Source organism: Talpa europaea, assembly GCF_964194135.1.
Source record: "Talpa europaea genome assembly, chromosome: 11".
Classification (NCBI taxonomy): domain Eukaryota; kingdom Metazoa; phylum Chordata; class Mammalia; order Eulipotyphla; family Talpidae; genus Talpa; species Talpa europaea.
This window is the reverse complement of record NC_140078.1, coordinates 42,243,967-42,264,420: the sequence shown is the minus strand read 5'-3', so window position 1 is coordinate 42,264,420 and position 20,454 is coordinate 42,243,967.

Below are 20,454 nucleotides of genomic sequence, written 5' to 3'. Positions count from 1 at the left end.
ATAAATGTATACATGGAAAACTCTGATAAAATAACAATTCAATTATTAAAAAAAAAAAACAGGAAATAACATTGAAAATTGTGAGGCTATTCCCCTGTACTCCTTTGAGTCTATACTCAGTTCTACCTCACTGTTTATGTTGCTATACAATCTGTATGCTTAGAAGAAACCTGGAAAAGCATGAAATGGGATATATGAAATACACACATGAAAGAGGAATACAGTCTAGTCTCTTTCCTGACCATCTAGTTCAATATTTCAAAAGCAGGTTTGAAAGAATGTCAAATGATGTGCCTCCTGAGACATTTACAGAACCAACATAGTTTCAAGAAAAAAGAACCAATTTCCTTTATTTATTATTTTCTTTTCTTTTTTTTTTTTAAGATTTATTTATTTATACAAGCACTGGGTATAGTCAGAAGCATGGGAGGATGAGAGAATTCACCAGAGCCAGAGCAGGGGACAGAACAGACAGACTGATGAAGAAATACACTGCTAAGGGGAGCAGCGGGCGTGGCAGGAGAGGTCTGCGCACCCTGTGGATCCCCTCGCCCAGAGGCCAGGGATGAACCAGCACTGCAAAGTCTGTGGGCAGCTTTGCAACACAGCGCTCAACCGCTGCGCCACCGAGGAGGCCCTATTTACTATTTTTAGTCAGATGTCCATTTCTAATTAATTAAAAAGGGAATTCACTAAACTAAATTTCAGAAACCTACAAAATTAATTATTAGCATTTAAGAATAAAACAGAATATTATTTGAATAATGACTCATTTTGATGTATTATGAATACTTTAAGTAATAGTCTTATGGGAGTCACTCATTTTACCTTCTTCAGAGTTGTTTTATTTACTCTTGGCCATGTTTTCTGTGGGTGTGTTCTTTTTTGGATTTTTTTTTAATTTTTATTTTTTTTTAATTTTATTCTTATTTTATTTATTTTTTAAAGAATTATTTCATTATTATTATTATTATTTTATTTATACAAGCACTGGGTACAGTCAGAAGCGTGGGAGGATGAGAGAATTCACCAGAGCCAGAGCGGGGAGCAGAACAGGCAGACTGACGAAGTACACTGCTGAGGGAGCAGCGGGCGGCAGGAGAGGTCTGCGCGCCATTTGGGACCCTCCTCAGGAGGCCGTGAGGAGCCGGGGATCAAACTGGTGCTGCAGAGGCTGCAGGCAGCATCCAGCATCACAACCCAGTGCTCAACCGCTGCGCCACCAGGGAGGCCCTTATTTGGATATTTTAAATGTATAATGCTCTCAATGAATCAGAATACTACCTCATCTCCCTTTTCATATTTTCCTCTCCCCTTTTCCTTTCTCTTGCCCTGCCTCTGTCACATTTAAATAGCAGCTGCTATTCTATTAATCTTTTGTACAAGGTATCTGTGAAAATTGTGTAAAATTATGTTTTATTTGTTGTTAGTTCAGAGGAAATGAAAGTCATTAATGATCCTGCCATGGTTTTATCTCAGCTTAATCATATTAACCAATAAAGACAAATTTATTTTCCAGGGTCATCTGATTATGAAGAAAGGTAAAGACATGTTTTCATCTATTTTGTATGAGAGCCACATTTATTTTACTTCCCCACTTGTAATTGCCATGTTTGAAAAAGATTGATAATTTTGCACTATTCCTTGCACTGGAGAAATATCAGTAATATGTAATTGTCTTATTCAGCAAATGCCATTTAAGTCAGAGATAGTTACATGGGAATGAACAACTGTAAAGGGGTGTGTTATTTATGTCAGTGCTCTTAGGGAATATATTCCATCAATTCAATGTCTATACAACTTAAAGCATATAAAATGTTATCAATCTTCATTTAAAACTATGAAGATTAAGTCCAGTAAAAAGCATTATTTACTGCCCCTAGAAAAATAGAGTGGAATGAACTAGCATTTGCAGTGTGTCACATTTTATACAAGGAACCAAACAGAACTTAAAAATACAGTAATGTCTACATTATTATAAGAAAAGGTGTCAAATAGAATGATATTCTCAATTAAGTAAACCTAATTAATGTGGTCTGAAAACAAACCCATTACTTCTGGAATTTGTATATTCTCTGATTATTTAGGAAGCTTGAATGTGATTATTATTTGGGGATATCTTCACTTGAATACTTATAAAATCAACTGCATTTAGAATATAAGTATCAAGCAATTAAATGACCATTAAAATACTGTTGTGTAGAGAATATTTCAAGACTTAAGATACTGGTTTGAAGATACACATAAAGGATTACCACCAACTCTAATATCCATAATAAGATATTTTAAAAACTAAGTAATTCAGTTATTCATCGATTCAAACCAATGTTTACTAGACAGTAAAGAAGGTTTGGAAACAAACCACAGGGCTCTCAGATTTATAATAGAGACAACAATTAAAAAATAATTTTGTATTAGTGATACAATGTGTTCACAGATGTATCTTCTACTCTGAGATTAAGTTCATTAGAGATCTGAAGTTTTACTCAGACAGTAAAGAGTTGAGTTTCATATTGGAAAAGCATACATTCATTGCAATATGTGTCACTAATACCTCCTTCCTAGTCAAGTTAGCATTATAATAACCATCAGAGGTAGCAGGAATATTTTGAGAGCTGGAACAAGTCCAGAACTTTCCTGGCAGCTGAGAGGTAGTTGTAACTGTAATTTCCAGTTACAGATATTCATGTGATCTTATGTGTTCTTAATATAGTATGAATTATAGCATTTGTCCGCTCATATTGGGAAAGTCTCCAGATGAATCTTAAACATATTAATATCTAAATGTTTCTCACCCCCAATACTACAAGTGTTTTGAAGAACCCCAGCTGGGACTGTAACACTGTGAAATGGATACTACAAAATTATTTAAGACAAAAGAAGACTAATGATGGGTCCATTAGATAGAGATAAATTACCATTATAAAGATCTGCCCCCAAGACAAAGAAAAGAATAACTAGCAAGGTAACTTTATAAACTCTAGACCAGTAGTCTGAATGCTAAACAGTAAAGTTCCCTGAAATTCTGCTTGAGCATTGTCTGTATCCAGTTTCCGCAACAGATAAGTTGAGCAGACACCTGCCAAATGTGAATCTTGTTACATTCTTTTTTTTTTTAATTTTAATTTTATTTTTATATTCCCCATACAATTGCAACCCCCTTATTTTGACCCCAATTCCTCCTTTCCCCACCCACCACCCCCCATAGAGTGTCTCTGCTTCATAGTTGCTTGTTGATTTTGATTTTTACTTTCTTATAGTTATTCTTTTTCCTGGCCTCTTATTTAAGTTTTCTAGACTCTTGCTATGAGTGAGACCATGTAGGAACAGAGAAATATTCAAGGAAATAATTGTTACATTCTTAAAAATAATTTAGAAAAAAAATCCTTTCAATTATACATAGATAGCAAGTGAAAATTATTACTGATCTTTTTTATTAGTTATTGGTCTTCTTATTAAGTCAGACCCTTAGTTTACTTGTTTATTTATCATGAATACTTTTCATTTATCAGATTGTGTATGTGTAATCAGTTTAATTTGTCAGTCAAGATCTGTATTCAACTCATGAAATTTCTAAATGTGCACAGAGGAAAAATTTAGTTTCTTCCCTCAAATGACTTCTTGATTTCTTTTATGAATAAGAGCAAAAAACTTTGTGAAGAACTATCAACTGGAGACTACAGGAGCACTCTGGTATAAGCAAGTAAAGGATTTTCCTAGAATGGTTGAAACTTGTGAATAAATTCATTTTCAGAAACTCTAAAGGATTAAAAGTCATTCCACATCATAAATTTCTTGAAACAATTCAAATATGTGAATTTAAAATGACAGTTGGATCTCTTGTATGTATGGATGAAATATTGTTAATTAAGACAGAATTTGGAAGGAAGGTGAAAGTGTATTTGATCTATCTTCAGAGTTCAATAAAACAAGGTTTACAAAAATTGTGATATTAAGATTAATTATTTAGCACAAAGTAAACCAAAATTTGCAAAAATATATTACACAAAATAGATTTAACTTACTATAGGATGCATACATTTTTGTTTCTACTTGAAAATAGGATTGATTTTTAAAGACAGTTAAAAATGTCCTGTATGGTATATAACTTCTCAATATTTATAGTTAATACATAATTTATTAGGCATGATCTAAATAATGAAAATAAGAAAAATAGATTTCTATAAATAACAATGCTGCCAAGGAGAAGTATGTGGTATTGAAGAATGTATATGTAACTTCTTACTCTGTGATTAAAGCTGTTAAATATCAAAAGTTTGAATCTGAGAGTAAATCTTTCAATTTCATAATACTTAACTCTCTTCTAACTAAAGGCCAACAGTACAAATGTATACGAGGTATTCTTTCATTCTAATTCAGATTTGTGAATAATTTCCAATAATTAAATGAAATATAAAAATAACAATTTTAGCTATGTTGTCTTGTGTAACATTTCAAAGAATAAAGGCATTGGCAGAGTTTGTGTATAAGTCTTGTTCAAGTTATGCTTATGGACACAAACTATTGGAAGGAATTTTCATTTATGCAATACTCATGAGATTAAAATATTCATGCCTCAAACCTATTTATAAAAAGCACTTGTGTTTTATTCCTGCATATAATTTAAATCGAAAATAAAGTTTCCTGTAAATAATGTAAGGCATTTATTTGGTTAGTATCACATTTCCTCTACATGAATTATTGTCTATGCTGGATATATAGCCAATCATCTTACATCTTAAAATAGAAGAACACTGACAGAGATGTAAGCACTAAAAATAATGAGTTATTTTGTCAAATGTGTATAAGCTTGTAAATTCCCATACATTAATCTGTTAATAAAACCAGTACCACTTTCTTCTCTGTGCATTTATACACACACACATACAGATCTAATAGCAACTGTTTGCATGTAGGGTTATACTTCAATTTAATTCAAACAAAATTATAAATAAGTCATAAGTCAATCAAAGTTTATTATATCAATACTTTAATTGAATTTGTGATCAAAAGTATTCAACTACATGAGTCTCCTGAATTAAACTCTTCAACATATTACTTTTATCATTTTATAAACTGAATAAAGAAACTATTACTTTACAAAGAGAAAAATGAAATATATATATGGATATAGGGAGTAATTGTAATTAATTGTAATTCAGAGAAGGAATTGTATAAACAATAACATAGGAGAGTGACACAGGTGAATGATCTAGATATGAATGGAGCCTCTCTTTATGTGAGTATAGATATGTTTTTTGTTCATACCACTTATAACTCCCTGCCATTTCTTCAGCCACCTGCACAGGGACAAAGGCAATTGCCTGAAATTTTAACATTATTGCAGTCCATAATAACTGACAATGAAGAGACAGAGAATATATCACAATTATTATAACAAATTAAATCAAACCTTTTAAAAATGTTTTATTTATGTATTTATGCATACAAGAACTGGGGTACAGGCAAGAGGTGCAGGGGTGTGGTGAGAGGATTCACCAGAGAGCAGGGAACAGAACATGCAGACTGACTGAAATACACTGCTGAGCACAGCAGCAGAAGAGCCAGGAGAGGTCTGCTGTGCCATGTGGGTAGCACCCTGGCCAGGGATTGAACTCATGCTGCACTAGCTGAGGATAGATTCATAGGTTTGCTTCATAACCCCTTGAGCCCCTAGGGAGGCACAAATCAGACCTTTTAATCCAGCAAAACAATGAAATATATTTGAAGAGGAGCCCAAGGTAGCAGTTATAATTACTATTGCTGAATTAAAAAAAAATGGATCATATAAAACAGGAAAACAATAATCATGAAAATACAAAATTGCTAGAACAAGTATTAAGGGATCTAAAAATGCTATAACCAACTTAAAAAAATACAATAAAGGATCTGACAACAGACAAATGCATGTAATGGAGAGAGTTAGTAAGCTTAAAAGCAAAATTTCAGCAAGCACAAGTAGAAAAACAAAAAGAAGAAATAATTTTAAAAAATAAAAATAATGTAAGAGCTCTATTGACTAGTCAAAAGAAAAATAACATAGAGGATCCAAAAAGATGAGAGAAAAATGCATAGAATATTATTATATGAAAGTAATTGCTGAACACTATCTCAACTGGTACAAAGACCGCACCTCCTGATACAAGAAATCCAAATAATAATGATGATGGCGATGATGATTAATAATAATAATAGCAGACAGACACACTCTAAGGCATATGCCATGGCTGAAAGACAGTGCAAAGACAGAATGTTACAAATTAAAAAGACAAATAAAAACTTTGAGAAAAAAAATAGTAACATACAAGGAAACAATAATTTCACTTTCCAGTTAAAACCTTACAAGCAAGAAGGGAATGGCAAAAGATATATAAGATCTTTTTTCAAAGAAAAAGATGTCCAGTCTATAATTGTTTACTCTGCAAGATAAATATTGAAGACAGAAGGAAGGGCAAGTAACTTCACTGAAAAGCAAAACCTAAAATAAAATTTTTCACACCAGGAAACTAGCAAAGTATATACCAACAAGGTTATTGTAAAGCAACAGAACAAAAAAATATAGAGGTAATAGACAGAAACTTTAACACAGAACAGGAAGAGAGCAACAGTATGTCTCATAAGAACAGATTTGACATCAGACAATCTAATGGACAATAGTCCATCATATACTAACCTCAGCAGAAGGGAGATAATGACAACGATGCAGTAATGCTAGGGAATTTAATACTCCAATTACCACTATAGACAGATCAAAAAGGCAGAGGATAATTGAAAAAGAAATAACCTTAAATGAGGAACTAGATCAAGTAGGCTTAACAGACATCTACAGAACGCTCCACCCCAAAACCACAGCAAAACATTTTTTTCCAAGTGTACACGCAACATTTTTAAGAATAGACCAAGGGCTCCCTTCCCCTCCCTGGCTTGGTTCCACCAACGGGAGTTCTACTTTATTTCCTTTTCTCCTCAATACAGTTTTCTTTCTCTAAACAAAACAAAACAAACAAACAAAGAATAGACCATATGTTGGTAGACTAGTCAATCAGCAATAATATTAGGAAGATTGAAATCATACTTATCATAATGAAATAAAGGTATGGAAAACATAAATGCATGGAGACTAAACAACATGCTACTTTATTTAGCTATTGGATGAAAGAAGGAATTAAAACAGAAAACAATAGTATCTCTAGATTTATGAAAACAGTTCATAAATACAAGTTCAGAATGTAATGAATTTAGAGAAAGCAACAGTTATAAAAGGAAATTTGTATCACAGACTCACATTAAGAAGTAATAAATATTTTCAATATTATTATTATACCTAAAAAATTGGAAAAAGAGGAATAAATTGGAGTCAAAAGTAGAATAAATGAAAGAACACAAAATCAGTAATTAAAAATAAAGATGAGGACTTCCCTGGTGGCGCAGCGGTTGAGCGCTGGGTTGCAAAGCTGCCCACAGTCTCTGCAGCACTGGTTCGATCCCCGGCTGCTCCCCGGCCACCAGAGGAGGGTCCCACATGGCACGCAGACCTCTCCTGCCGCCCGCTGCTCCCCTCAGCAGTGTACTTCAGTCCTTCTGCCTGCTCTGCTCCCTGATCTGGCTCTGGTGAATTCTCTCACCCTCCCGCACTTCTGACTGTACCCAGTGCTTGTATAAAAAAATAAATAAATCTTTAAAAAAATAATAAATTAAATAAATAAAAATAGAGATCAAAGAAATTACAAAAGATTAACAAAAATGTAGTTTTACAACATAAAATAAAATTGGTAAACCTCTTAGTAAGATAATAAACCTCCAAGAAATGTTGAAAAAAGCTCTTGTAGATAAAGTGAAGAGAGGAATATGCACAAAAAACAAAAAAACTTAACAATGACTACAAATAAAACCACAAAATTAACAAACTGGTAGAAAAAGACTTTCATATATCAATAATTACTCTAAGTATAAATGGACTGAACTCACCAATTAAAACACAGAGTTTCTAATTGGATTGGGAAATAATCCAACATTCTGTTTTCTCCAGGAAACACACTTGAGTTACAAACAAAAACAGAGACTTAGAAAAAAAAGTGTTGATAAACAATTCTACAGATAAATGGAACTAAGCAAAGAAGGAAGAGACAGTCACACTTAGACAAAATAAATTTCAGTTAAAAAAAAGATAATGAGACAAGGATGGGTACTATATAATGATTAAGGGAACAATGAATTATAAAGATTAATAATACATATAAAAGTATACTCAGCAAATAAAAGAACATCAAAATATACAAGAAGATTAGTGTCAAATCCAAAACAAACATTGGGAAAAACACATTTGCAGTAGGGAATTCAAGACCCTGCTTTCTCCAAAAGATAGGATAACTAGAAAATAAATAATTACCCAATATCCTTAAAATAAGAATTAGACCATGGGCCTCCCTGGGGGCACAAGGGTTTAAGACACGATCTATGACTCTATCCACAGTTGGATCTTGGATCGTGGGCCCACCAGGAAGCAACCCACATGGTGGGGCAGATCTCTCCTGTCTCGCTCACTGCTTTCCCCTCAGGAGTGTATTTCAGTCAGTCTGCCTGTTCTGTTCCCCACTCTGTCTCTGGTGAATCCTCTCACCCTCCCCAACCACTGGCCTGTACACCAGTTCTTGCATGCATAAATAAATAAATCTTTAAAAATTTAGACCATATGGGTATATTAGACATTTTAGGGCACTGACTACCAAGGAAGATGGATACACACATTTTTTTTTTCCAAGTGCATATGAAATATCCTCCAGGATTAACTGTATATTGTGTCACAGGACAAGTAGAAATAAATTCATGAAGATTGAAATCATAATAAGTATTTCTTTTATCACAATATTATAAAATGGGATATCAACCACAAAAAGAGAAAAGGGAAAACCTCTAATATGTGGAGATTAAACACCTTCTGAATGATCATTGAGTTAATGAGAAAATCAAAGATTTTTTTTTAATTACCTTGAAACAAATGAAAGTAATCTACAAACTTCCAGAACTTATGAGACACAGCAAGAGAAGTACTAAGAGGGAAGGAAGTACAAGACATACAGGCCCACATCAAGAAAAAAACAAAGTGCTCAAATATACAACCTATTTCACAACTCAAGAGACTAAAACAAAACACAAACAAAACCTAAACCAGTAGAAGGAAGGTAATAATGAAAATTTAAAGCAGAAATAAATGGAATGCAAATCAAAAGGACATAAAGAATGATACAAAAAAAAAAAAAACCCTGCTTCTTCAAAAAAATAAACAAAATAGACAAACCTCTACCTATCTAGGCTCATAAATAAAAGAAGAAAGTTCTAATAATCAAGATCAAACATGAAAGAGAAGTTGAAAAAATCACTGCAGAAATTCATAGGATAATAAGATAGTACTATGACTATTTGCATACTAATAAGTTCATTAACTAAGAAGAGATGGATAAATTTTAATAAATGCATAATTATCTAGGGCTGAATATGGAAGAAATTGAAACCCTGAATATGCTGATCACTAGCAAGGAAATTGAAACAGTAGTCAAGACTTTCCCCAAAAACAAAAGCGTAGAATCAGACAGCTTCACAATTGAGTTTTACCAAAACTTCAAAGTTGATAAATAGCTAACATGCTCAAACATTTCAAAAAATTGTCAAAGAGAATATTTCCAAACATATGTCTTGGGGCTACATTAATCGTATACCAAAACAAAACAAAGATAACACAGAAAAGTAAACTACAGAAAATTTCCAAATGAACCCAAATTCAAAGATCCTCAGCAGAATCTTAGCAAACCGAATTAATAATGCATTAAAAAGATAATACTCCATGACAAAGAGGGACTTACAGTGGGAATACAGGGTGGTTCAATATAGGATAATCAATCAACAATATTCACTATATGAAAATAGGAAAGAAAAAATTCATATGTATTATTGGAAGTCCCAGTAAGAACAACTGGGCAAAAGGAGGATACAAAATGAATCCAAATTCTATGATAAAGTAAAACCATCAATATTGCAGATGACAAGGTAATACACATAAAGAACACTATAGACCACTGAAAAACTAACTGAGGCAATAAATAAGCAAACTCAAAGTGGTATATTATAAAATCAATATGGAAATATCAGTTGCCTTCCCATAAATATCAGTTAACTAGAAGAGGAGAAATTAAGAAATCAATGCAATTTACAGTTACACTGAAATAAATTGAATGCGTAGAAGTATACTAAACAATGGAGGTCACATACCTAAAAAGAGAATATTATAAGACATTATTAGAAACAATAGAAGACACAAAGAAATGGGAAGATATTCCCTTCTCAAGGATTGGAAGAATTAACATTATGAAAATAGCCATCATACACAAACCAATACACTGATTCAATGCAATCCTTATCAAAGGTTGAATGGAGTTCTTCAAAGATATAGAACAAACATTACTGAAATTCATATAGAACCACAAAAGACCCCAAAAAGCAAGCTATCCTGACCAAAAAGAAAAAAAAAAAGGAAGAATAGTGGCATCACACTTTCAGACTACAAATGAGACAATCTATAAATGTCTTGGAGGTGAACACTTAAACCATAAAAGATATAGAAGGAAACAGGCAAAACACTCCAGATACAGGCTTCAGAGATAATCTTGTGGACACCTTTCCAGCACCAAGAAAAACAAAAGAGGATATAAATAACTGGGACTACATCAAAATAAAAATCTTCTTCACAGTGAAAGAAACCGTCACTAAAACAAAAAAGACGCCCTAATGAATGTGACAATATATTTGCGCACCATATATCTGACAAGGAGCTCTTATCAAAGGTCTACAGAGAACTCACACAACTTCACAAAGAAATAAACAAATAACCCAATATAAATATAGGAAAAAGAGAGTTATAGGTATTTCACCAAAGGAGAAATAGATGGCCTACAGGCTTATGAATAAAATTTCCTTATTACTTATTTTCACAGAAATACAAATGAAAAACCACAATGAGATACCAATTTACATATGTGAGACTGATCTATATGAAAAAGACCAAAAACAACTGCTGGTGAGGATATGGAGAAAAAGGAGCCTTTTTACACTGTTGGAAGAATGTAGACTGTGGGTCTCCCTGGTGGCACAATGGGTTAAGCTCAGCACTGTAAAGTTATCTGCAGCTTCTGCAGCATGCATTCAATTCCCAGCCGGCCAGGGAGCAACCCACATGGTGCAGCAGACCTCTCCTGACTCGCCTGCTGCTCCCCTCAGCAGTGTATTTCAGTCAGTATCTCTGCTCTGCACCCCATTCTGTCCCTGGTGAACCATCTCATCCCCCACACCTCTGGCCTGTACCCCAGTTCTTGTACACATAAATAAATAAATCTTTAAAAAAATTAATATAAGGGGCTTCCTTGGTGGTGCAGGCAGTTGAGCACGGTGCTGTGAAGTTGTCTGCAGCCTCTGCAGTGCGGGTTCGATCCCAGCCAGCCTGGGAGATACCCCCATGGCATGGTAGTCTTCTCCTGTCTCACCAATTGCTCCTCTCAGAAGTGTGTTTCAGTCAGTCTGACTTTCTGTTCCCCACTCTGTCTCTGGTGAATCCTCTCACCCTTCCGCACATCTGGCTTGTACCCCGGTTCTTGAATAAATAAATAAATCTTTTAAAAATTAATAAAAATAAAAAAAAGAATGTAGACTGGTCTAGCCCCTGTGGAAAATAGTAATGGAGATTTCTCAAAATATGAAAAATGGATCTATTACATGATTCTGAATATCCCCTCATTACTATCCACTTGAAGAATACAGATCAATATCTCTGATAAACATTAATGCAAAATATTCCAAAAATAATAGTAAATTTGTTTCACAATATATTACAAAATTTACAGATCAAATCATGGGGATTTATCACAGGATACTAGAATGCTTAAATATGCATATTTAATCAATGTAATATACTGTATCATCAAAAGCATAGATAAAATTAATATATCAACAGACTCAGAGAAAGAATTTGATATAATTCAGCACAACTTCATAGTACAATCTATAAACAAGATGTGATAGAGAGGATCTCCTTCAATATAGTAAAGGTCATATATCATAAACCTACTTAATGGTGGAAAACTGAAAGTTTTCACATAAAGATCAGAAGCAAAACAAGAATGCCCACTGTCACCATTAATATTTAATTTAGTGTAAGAAATTTTAATCAGAGCAGTCAAACAACCACAGTAAATAAAAGGAATACAAGCTGGATAGAAGTGAAATTATCATTATTTGCAGATGATAAGATATAACACTTAGAAAACTCAGAAGGCTCAACCAAAAAGCTGTTAAAAACAATGATTAAAGCAATGAGGCAGATTACAAAATCAACATACAAAAACTGGTTGCATTTTTATATACAGAAAATAAATACCAATCACAATAGCTTCCAAAAGAGTGAAATACTTCAGAATTAACCTAGCCAAGTGAGTATCTATACAATGAGAACTACAAGACAGTATTAAAGAATTTAGATTTTGATGCAAAGAGATGGAAGAACATGCCATGCTCATGAATGGAGAGAATCAACGTAATCTAAATGACTATTCTACCTAAAGTTGTGTATGTATATAAATTTATCATAATCTCCTTAAAAATGCCAACAATAGGGCCTCCCCGGTGGTACAGTGGTTGAGTGCTGGGTTGCAAAGCTGCCCGCAGCCTCTGCAGTGCCGGTTTGATCCCCGGCTGCCAGCGAGGGTCCCACATGGCGTGCAGACCTCTCTTGCCACCCGCTGGTCCCTTCAACAGTGTACTTTGTCAGTCTGCCTGCTCTGCTCTCCCCTCTGGCTCTAGTGAATTCTCTCACCTCCCACGCTTCTGACTGTACCCAGTGCTTTTATAAAATACTAAATAAATCTTTAAAAAAATGCCAACAATATTCTTAAAAGAAATTAAACAAAAAACATTGTACAAAAAAACATAATAAAAAGCTCACATAGCTAAGGCAATCCTGAGAAATACAGAAATGGAGCCATTCCATTATCTACCCTTTAATTCTAGGGCCTCCGTGAGTTAAGACTCAGCACTGGCAAGCTATCACCAGCCACAGAAGCCTGAGTTTGATCCCTGGCCAGGTAACTAACCCACATGGCCCAGCAGACCTCTCCTGTCTTGCCCACTGCTCTCCTCAGCAGTGTATTTCAGTATATCCACCTGTTATGCTCCCCATTTTGTCTCTGATGAATATTCTCACAGCTCCTGCCACCACAACTCTGGCCTCTACACCAGTTATGTATGCATAAATAAATAAATTAATTAAATAAAACTTAAAAAAAACTAATATAATACAACACTAAATAAAACAAGATGGTATGGCCTAAAAATAGGCACACAAATGAATGGAACAGAACAAAAAGCCAGCAATAAATCCATGAATGTGTATGATAAAGATGTCATATATACATGTGTGTATGTGTATATATATATATATATATACACACACATATATGCATGTATACATATGTGCATACATACAATGTGGAAAGGAGTCTCTTTAAAAAATGGTGCTGGGGGGCCTCCCCGGTGGTGCAGCAGTTGAGCGCTGGGTTGCGAAGCTGCCCGCAGCCTCTGCAGCACAGGTTCAATCCCCGGCCGCTGGGTGAGGGTCCCAAATGGCGTGCAGACCTCTCTTGCCGCCCGCTGCTCCCCTCAGCAGTTCATCGTCAGTCTGCCTGTTCTGCTCCCACTCTGGCTCTGGTGAATCTCTCACTGTCCTGTGCTTCTGACTATACTCAGTGCTTGTCTAAATAAATAAATAAAATCTAAAAACAAACAAACAAAAAAAATGGTGCTGGGAAAACAGGATGACCATGTGTGAGAGAACTAAGTTTGTTCTCTAAGACTATGCATAAAATAAATATACAAGAACCTCAATCTTAAATATAAAGAAGAAAAAATGGTTATATATATAAATATAATATATCAATTTATATATTATATATATAAAACATCATTAAAATTAATGTCATTGTGTGTATATATACACATACACAATGATATTAATTTTAATGATGTTTTAGGACACTTAACCCCTATGGCAAGGGACACAAAAGCAAAATAAGCTAATGCAAACAGTTTTTACACAGTAAAAGAAAGAATAAGAGTAGATTAAAAATATATCCTACTGGATAGAATAAAATATTCACACACATTACAAAACCAACAAGGGATTAATACCCAACATATATAAAAATACTTATGCAAATCAACAATTAAAAAAAGTAACAAGCAACCCTATTGATAAATGGACAGAATATCTGAATAATTTACCAAAGAGACATTCAGAAGGCCAATAGAAATATGAAAAAATGTCCATCATTGTTTCCAGAGAGAGAGATGCAGATTAAAACTACAAGATATTTTCTCACAACTAGGAGAATAACACATACTAAGAAGACACCCCCTCTTCCACAAGTGCTGGAGGATATACAGAGAAGAGGAACTCTAATCCATTGGTAAGAATGTAGACTCTTGCAGTCATTTAGGAAAACAGTATGAATTTATCTTTTAAAATAAAATGCAGGTGGGCCTCCCTGGTGGCGCAGTGGTTGAGCACTGGGTTGCGAAGCTGCCCACAGCCTATGAAGCACCGGTTCTATCCCCGGCTGCTCCCCCGCCACCCGGAGGAGAGTCCCACATGGCGCACAGACCTCTCCTGCCACCTGCTGCTCCCCTCAGCAGTGTACTTCGTCAGTCGGCCTGCTCTGCTCTCTGCTCTGGCTGTGGTGAATTCTCTCAACCTCCCATGCTTCTGACTGTACCCAGTGCTTATATAAATAAATAAATAAATCTTTAAAAAAATAAAATATAAAATAAAATGCAAGTATTATGTGACTCAGCAATCCCACTCCTGGGCATTTATCCAAAGCACATGAAACCAGTACTCAAAAATCTATATGCTTTATAATGTGTTTATTGCAGCACTATTTACAATAACTGCTATATGCAAGCAGCCTAATGCTCATCGATTGGCTCAAGAAGATGTCGTATATCCACACCACACTATGGAGTACAATTCAGTCATAAGAGAAAACAAAGTTTTGCCATTTAGAGCAAAATCTAAGGAGTTAAAGGGAATTATAGGTAGGAAAGTAAATCAGAATCACAAAAAAAAATTGGAAATATACATAGTGGACAATTCAACAGAGTAAAATGCTTATACAACCAGGGAATAATTATAGATGAAGTGAGGTTTGTGACTCAGGAAAGGAAGAGTGAAAAAAAGTCAAAGAGAAAGTAGGGTTTGGTGGTAGGTGAAAATAAAAGACAATGCCTAGAAAAAAATAATTTCTGCTTTAATGATAATAGATTAATTTCACTGAAATATTTGTTTGATGAGCAATTCCTCCATAAAAAAAATTAAACAAAAAAAAACAGTAGGGAGGCATTAATGTTTTGTGAGAGGAGAGAGAGAGAGTACATCGGGGCTGTACTTCAGAGGATTAATTTAGAAGTTGTGTGTGGGAAGGATTTAAGAGACTGTTCAGAACATTTCACCACTTGGAAGGCATTGCTGAATATTCATAAAATTTAGTTTATTGCTCAGCATAAATAATTTTTAAGCACAAAGTAAAATACAGTATGTGTTGCCATGGAAGTGACAAAACCCAGGAAAGATAATGACACGCACAAAAGATGGTGCCATTGTAATTTAAATGAGTACAAAGCTTTCTAGAATTTAAGTACATTTTCAGGCAGAATATTTTGAATACATGTGGAAAAGATTATGGTTATTTTGCAATTCTTTAAGAAAGAAAATAACAGAAGAGTTTCTTGCACATGAGACCTACAATGCTAACAAGAACAAGTTCACAGAGGGGCTTCCCTGGTGTCACAAGGGGTTAAGACTCAGCACTATGAAGCAATCCACAGCTGCTGCAGCACAAGTTCTATCCCCCCCACCAGGGAGGTGACCCACATGGCACAGCAGACCTCTCCTACCTTGCCCACTGCTTGCCTCAGCAGTGTATTTCAGTAGATCCGCCTGTTCTGCTCCCTACTCTGTCTCTGGTGAATCCTCTCACCCCCCACATCTCTGTTCCGCACCCCAGCTCTTGTATGCATAAATAAATAAATAAATAAATCTTAAAAAAAAAATGAAGATCCAGTGCAGTGCAGTTAGTGTTGGCAATTGTGATGTTTGCCTAACCTAATTAATCTTTAAACCCTGTGCATTGCACTTGGAGGCCTGCATTGTGGCATCCTCCTTCACCATCTTTCACCTTTACCAACAACACTGAAATGTAATATATGTATAGAAGACATCTCTGCTAAATTCAGAGATTAGAAACATCAGTAATTGAGAAAAGCAAAGTTATAAAGTATACACATTGTCAAATTATAATTATGCCAAATCATTCAAATGTATGAATGAATAAAGATCTTGGAAAGGACGATGGCTATAGGGATACTAATCTACATGAGATAAATATTACAGAATTTAAAATTTGAAAAAAAGTTGTGAGCAATTACGTTACAAGGAAATTCCTGCATATGAAGTGCAGAGAGGTTATGAAAGCCAATAAAAACAGTAGAACATCCCCAGAAATAATACTTCAGAAGTATTGGTTTTCTGGGACTGTCCCCCGAGGTTCTGATTCAGGAGATTGGGATCACATGGTTGAGAACTTGCATTTTCTAAACGATGCTGAAACTATGTTTCTTCACAACAAGAATCATTTTAAACAATTAGAGGAACGTGCAAATGTCTCGCCAGTGGTCAAGGATTTATATCCAAATAGCCTCTAGTCTTCAACAACCAATGTATTCAAAGATGCTGCCTAAAGAGGATGTCCATCTCCTCTTCTCTGGCCCCATCCTCAGGTCACATCAATGCGGTGCTCACTTCAGGTTTGCTTCAAAGTTGTGTTAGAGGGCCCCCCTGGTGGTGCAGGGGCTTAGGCGCAGTGCTGTGGGGCTGTCCGCAGTCTCTGCAGTGTGAGTTGGAACCCCAGCCGGCCAGGGTGCGGCCCACAAGGCATGGCAGACCTCTCCTGTCTCTCAGGCTGCTCCCCTCAGCAGTGTATTTCACTCAGGCTGCCTGTTCTGTTTGCTGCTCTGTCTCCGGTGGATCCTCTCACTTACTGCACCTCTGGCCTATACCCCAGTTCTTGAATGAATAAATAAATCTTTTAAAAAAAGGTTTTTTAGAGTTGCCAATCATGTCCAGTTTTAAGTAGACTCTCAACCTCAAGGTAGCTTACCTACCTTAGTTATTTACCACTCTACTCTCTGGTTTGGGGGAATAGTACACCTTATTTTTGCTTTTAGACACCAGTGTTGTTGTCAGTCTCCTATGTTGAGATAAACTTCTCACTGGCTTCCACGTGGTGGCTATGTTAATATACCAAAAATTTCCAAAGCATTTCATTTCTTTGCATTTTTTCTCACTTCTCTTAGGATTTCTTCTACACAGATTTCACTGATGAGGTGCTTATGGTACTTATTCAATGGCCATTCTTCACATCATGCTTAAATGGACCTCTCCTGTGGGAAACTGTCCTTGCCAATTAAAGACCATAAATAACAAGTGTTGGCAACGATATGGAGAAGGATGAACACTGATACACTGTTTGGGGAAAATGTACACTGGTCCAACACCTGTGGGAAACAGACTGGAGATTTCTCAAAATATTAAAAATAGATTCACCATATGATCCAGCAATTCCATGACTTGCTGTTTACGTGAAGAAAGCAAAAAACACTAATTTGAATGGGGTGTGTGCACCCTTATGTTTATTGCAACACTATTTATAATAGTCAAGCTCTGGAAGCAGCCTGTCCCCAAAGACAGATGAAGGATTAGGCACAATAATGTGCCTAATGGAATACTACTCAGTTGTGTGTGCATATGATAAAACCTTTATGATTTGTGACAACATGGATGAAATTAGAGGGGATTAGGCTAAGTAAGATAAGTCAGAAGGAGAAAGCAAATACTGGATAGTGTCACTTTTATGTAGAGTATAGAGAAGCAAAATAAAGGGTCAGAAAAAACCCAACTAATACCAAACTCTAGACATCTGACTTGAGGCTACCAGAGTGGGGAGGAAAATGGAGAAGAGCAAAGTGGGGAGGGGGCCTGATCTACTATGATGGAGGACTTCAGGTACCTTAGGGATAGGTGAGGTGTGCTAACATACACATTAATAGGATGCTCTTGTATCTCAAAATCATGTACAAGCGTGTATAACAACATCAATTGCCAATCATGTCCAGTTCTAAGTAGACTATGCAAATTATTTTTTTAAAGATTTATTTTTATTTATACAAAAATCGGGGTACAGGCCAGATGCACAGGAGGGTGAGAGGATTCACAAGAGACAGAGCAGGGAACAGAATAGGCAGACTGACTAAATACACTGCTGAGGGGAGCAGGGGGCACAACAGGAGAGGTCTGCTTGTCATGTGGGTTGCTCCGAGGCCGGCAGGGATCAAATCAGCTCTGTAGAGGCTGCTGACAGCTTCACAGCACATCACTTAACCACCTGTGCCACCAGGGAGGCCCAACATCAATGCAAATTTTAAAATTTTAAATAAACACAAAATTCCTTGAACTTTGTATTAATCAGCTAGGGCTACCATAACAAAGTGCCATCAATTGGGTGGTTATAAACAACAGAAATTTATTTTTTCAGAGTTCTAGGTGTTGGATGTCCATGACTAAGGCATCTGCAGACCTAGTTTCTCCTGACTCCTCTCTCACTAACCTGTTGATGACACTCCATGCTGAGTCCTCACAGGCTTTTCTCTGTGTACACATATCCCAGACACAGTGTTTATCCTCCTCTCATAAAGACACCACCCAGGGCCTCCCTGGTAGTGCAGGGGTTAAAGACAGTGCTTTCAAGCTGTCTCCAGCCACTGCAGCATGAGTTTGACCCCTGGCCAGCCAGAGAGCAACCCACATGGCCCAGCAGACCCCTCCTGTCTCACCCACTGCTCCCTTCAGCAGTGTATTTTGGTAGATCCGCCTCTTCTGCTTCTCACTCTGTCTCTGGTGGGTCCTCTCACCCTCCACACCTCTGGCTTATATCCCAGTTCTTGTATGCATAAATAAATAAATCTTTAAAAAAAATTAGTCACCTGGCTCAGATCATATTAACCCTTTCAGCCTTATTTGAACTTTTTCACTGTTTAAATGGCCTTATTTCCAAATACAATCACACTCTAAGTTATTGGCAGTTAAAGCTTCAGGAAATGAATTTGGTTTTTTTTTTTTTTTTGAGGAGGAGGAAACACAATCAGCCCATTACAAACTTCTATATGTAGTTCTTATTGTAATTAAGTTATTGTTTCCCTTCCTTGTCCCCTCTGCTATGGCTCTCTGTGCTGAATCTGATGTACCTGCCACAGCGTCTGTCCCATCGGAAGGGCTGAGGTCCGCTTGTCCCCGATTGAATGAAGTGAACCCTGTCAGGAGAAAAAGTACAATAAACTTGCAGTCAACTTTCCTTACGGTTGGAGATTCACCAAAGAAATGCCCATGATCTATGTGTCCTTGTGGGATCTGGCTTCTCCCTAGAACTCAAGGTCAGATTATGAGGTAGATGCAGTACCAGGGAAGAAGAATATATTTTTCTTTTTTTTTTAATTGAGGTAACACTGGCTTTCAACATTTTATACGATTTAGAAGAATAGGATCAGCCTCTTCAAGTATATGTTAAAACATTTCCCCCACAACCCATATATAGTCCATGGTGTCCCTGCCCCTCTTTCCTCTTTCCCTCCCACCCCCAAGTTTAAAGTCAGATTTCTAGGGTTTGTTATTAGTTGGGATTTATGTGACCTTTGTCCATGGCAAGAAGAATACAAAAAAATGAAGAAAAATTGTTCTAAACTTGGAACAATAGCATACTGTTCCCACTCCAGTTAACTTTCTCAAATTAATTGATATCAATATCCTAGTCAAAGTTCTAATTTATGGATCTAATGATGACAAACTTAATACAAGAGTAGGGCCTGGGCCTCCCTGGTGGCGCAGGCAGTTGAGCACAGTGCTGTGAAGCTGTCCACAGCTTCTGCAGTTTGGTTCCATTCCTGGCCTGCCAGGGTAATACCCACATGGCTCAGTGGATGTCTCTTGTCTTGCCCGCTGCTCCCCTCAACAGTGTTTTTGGTCCATCTGCCTGTTCTTCCCCCCACTCTGTCTCTGGTGAATCCTTTCACCCTCTTGCTCCTCTGGCCTGTGCCCTGGTTCTTGTATAAATAAATAAATCTTTTATTTTTATTTTTTTAAAAAGTAAGGCCAGTCTCCTCTTTCTGTTGAGGGAAGATTCAACAAAATACCACAAAGCATCCAAAGACTGATCCCCAGGCAGATTCTTAAACCTTATATAACAGTTACATAAAGTAAATAGGATTAAACGTTCCACTTTATTATAAGACATAATCACTGTTCTT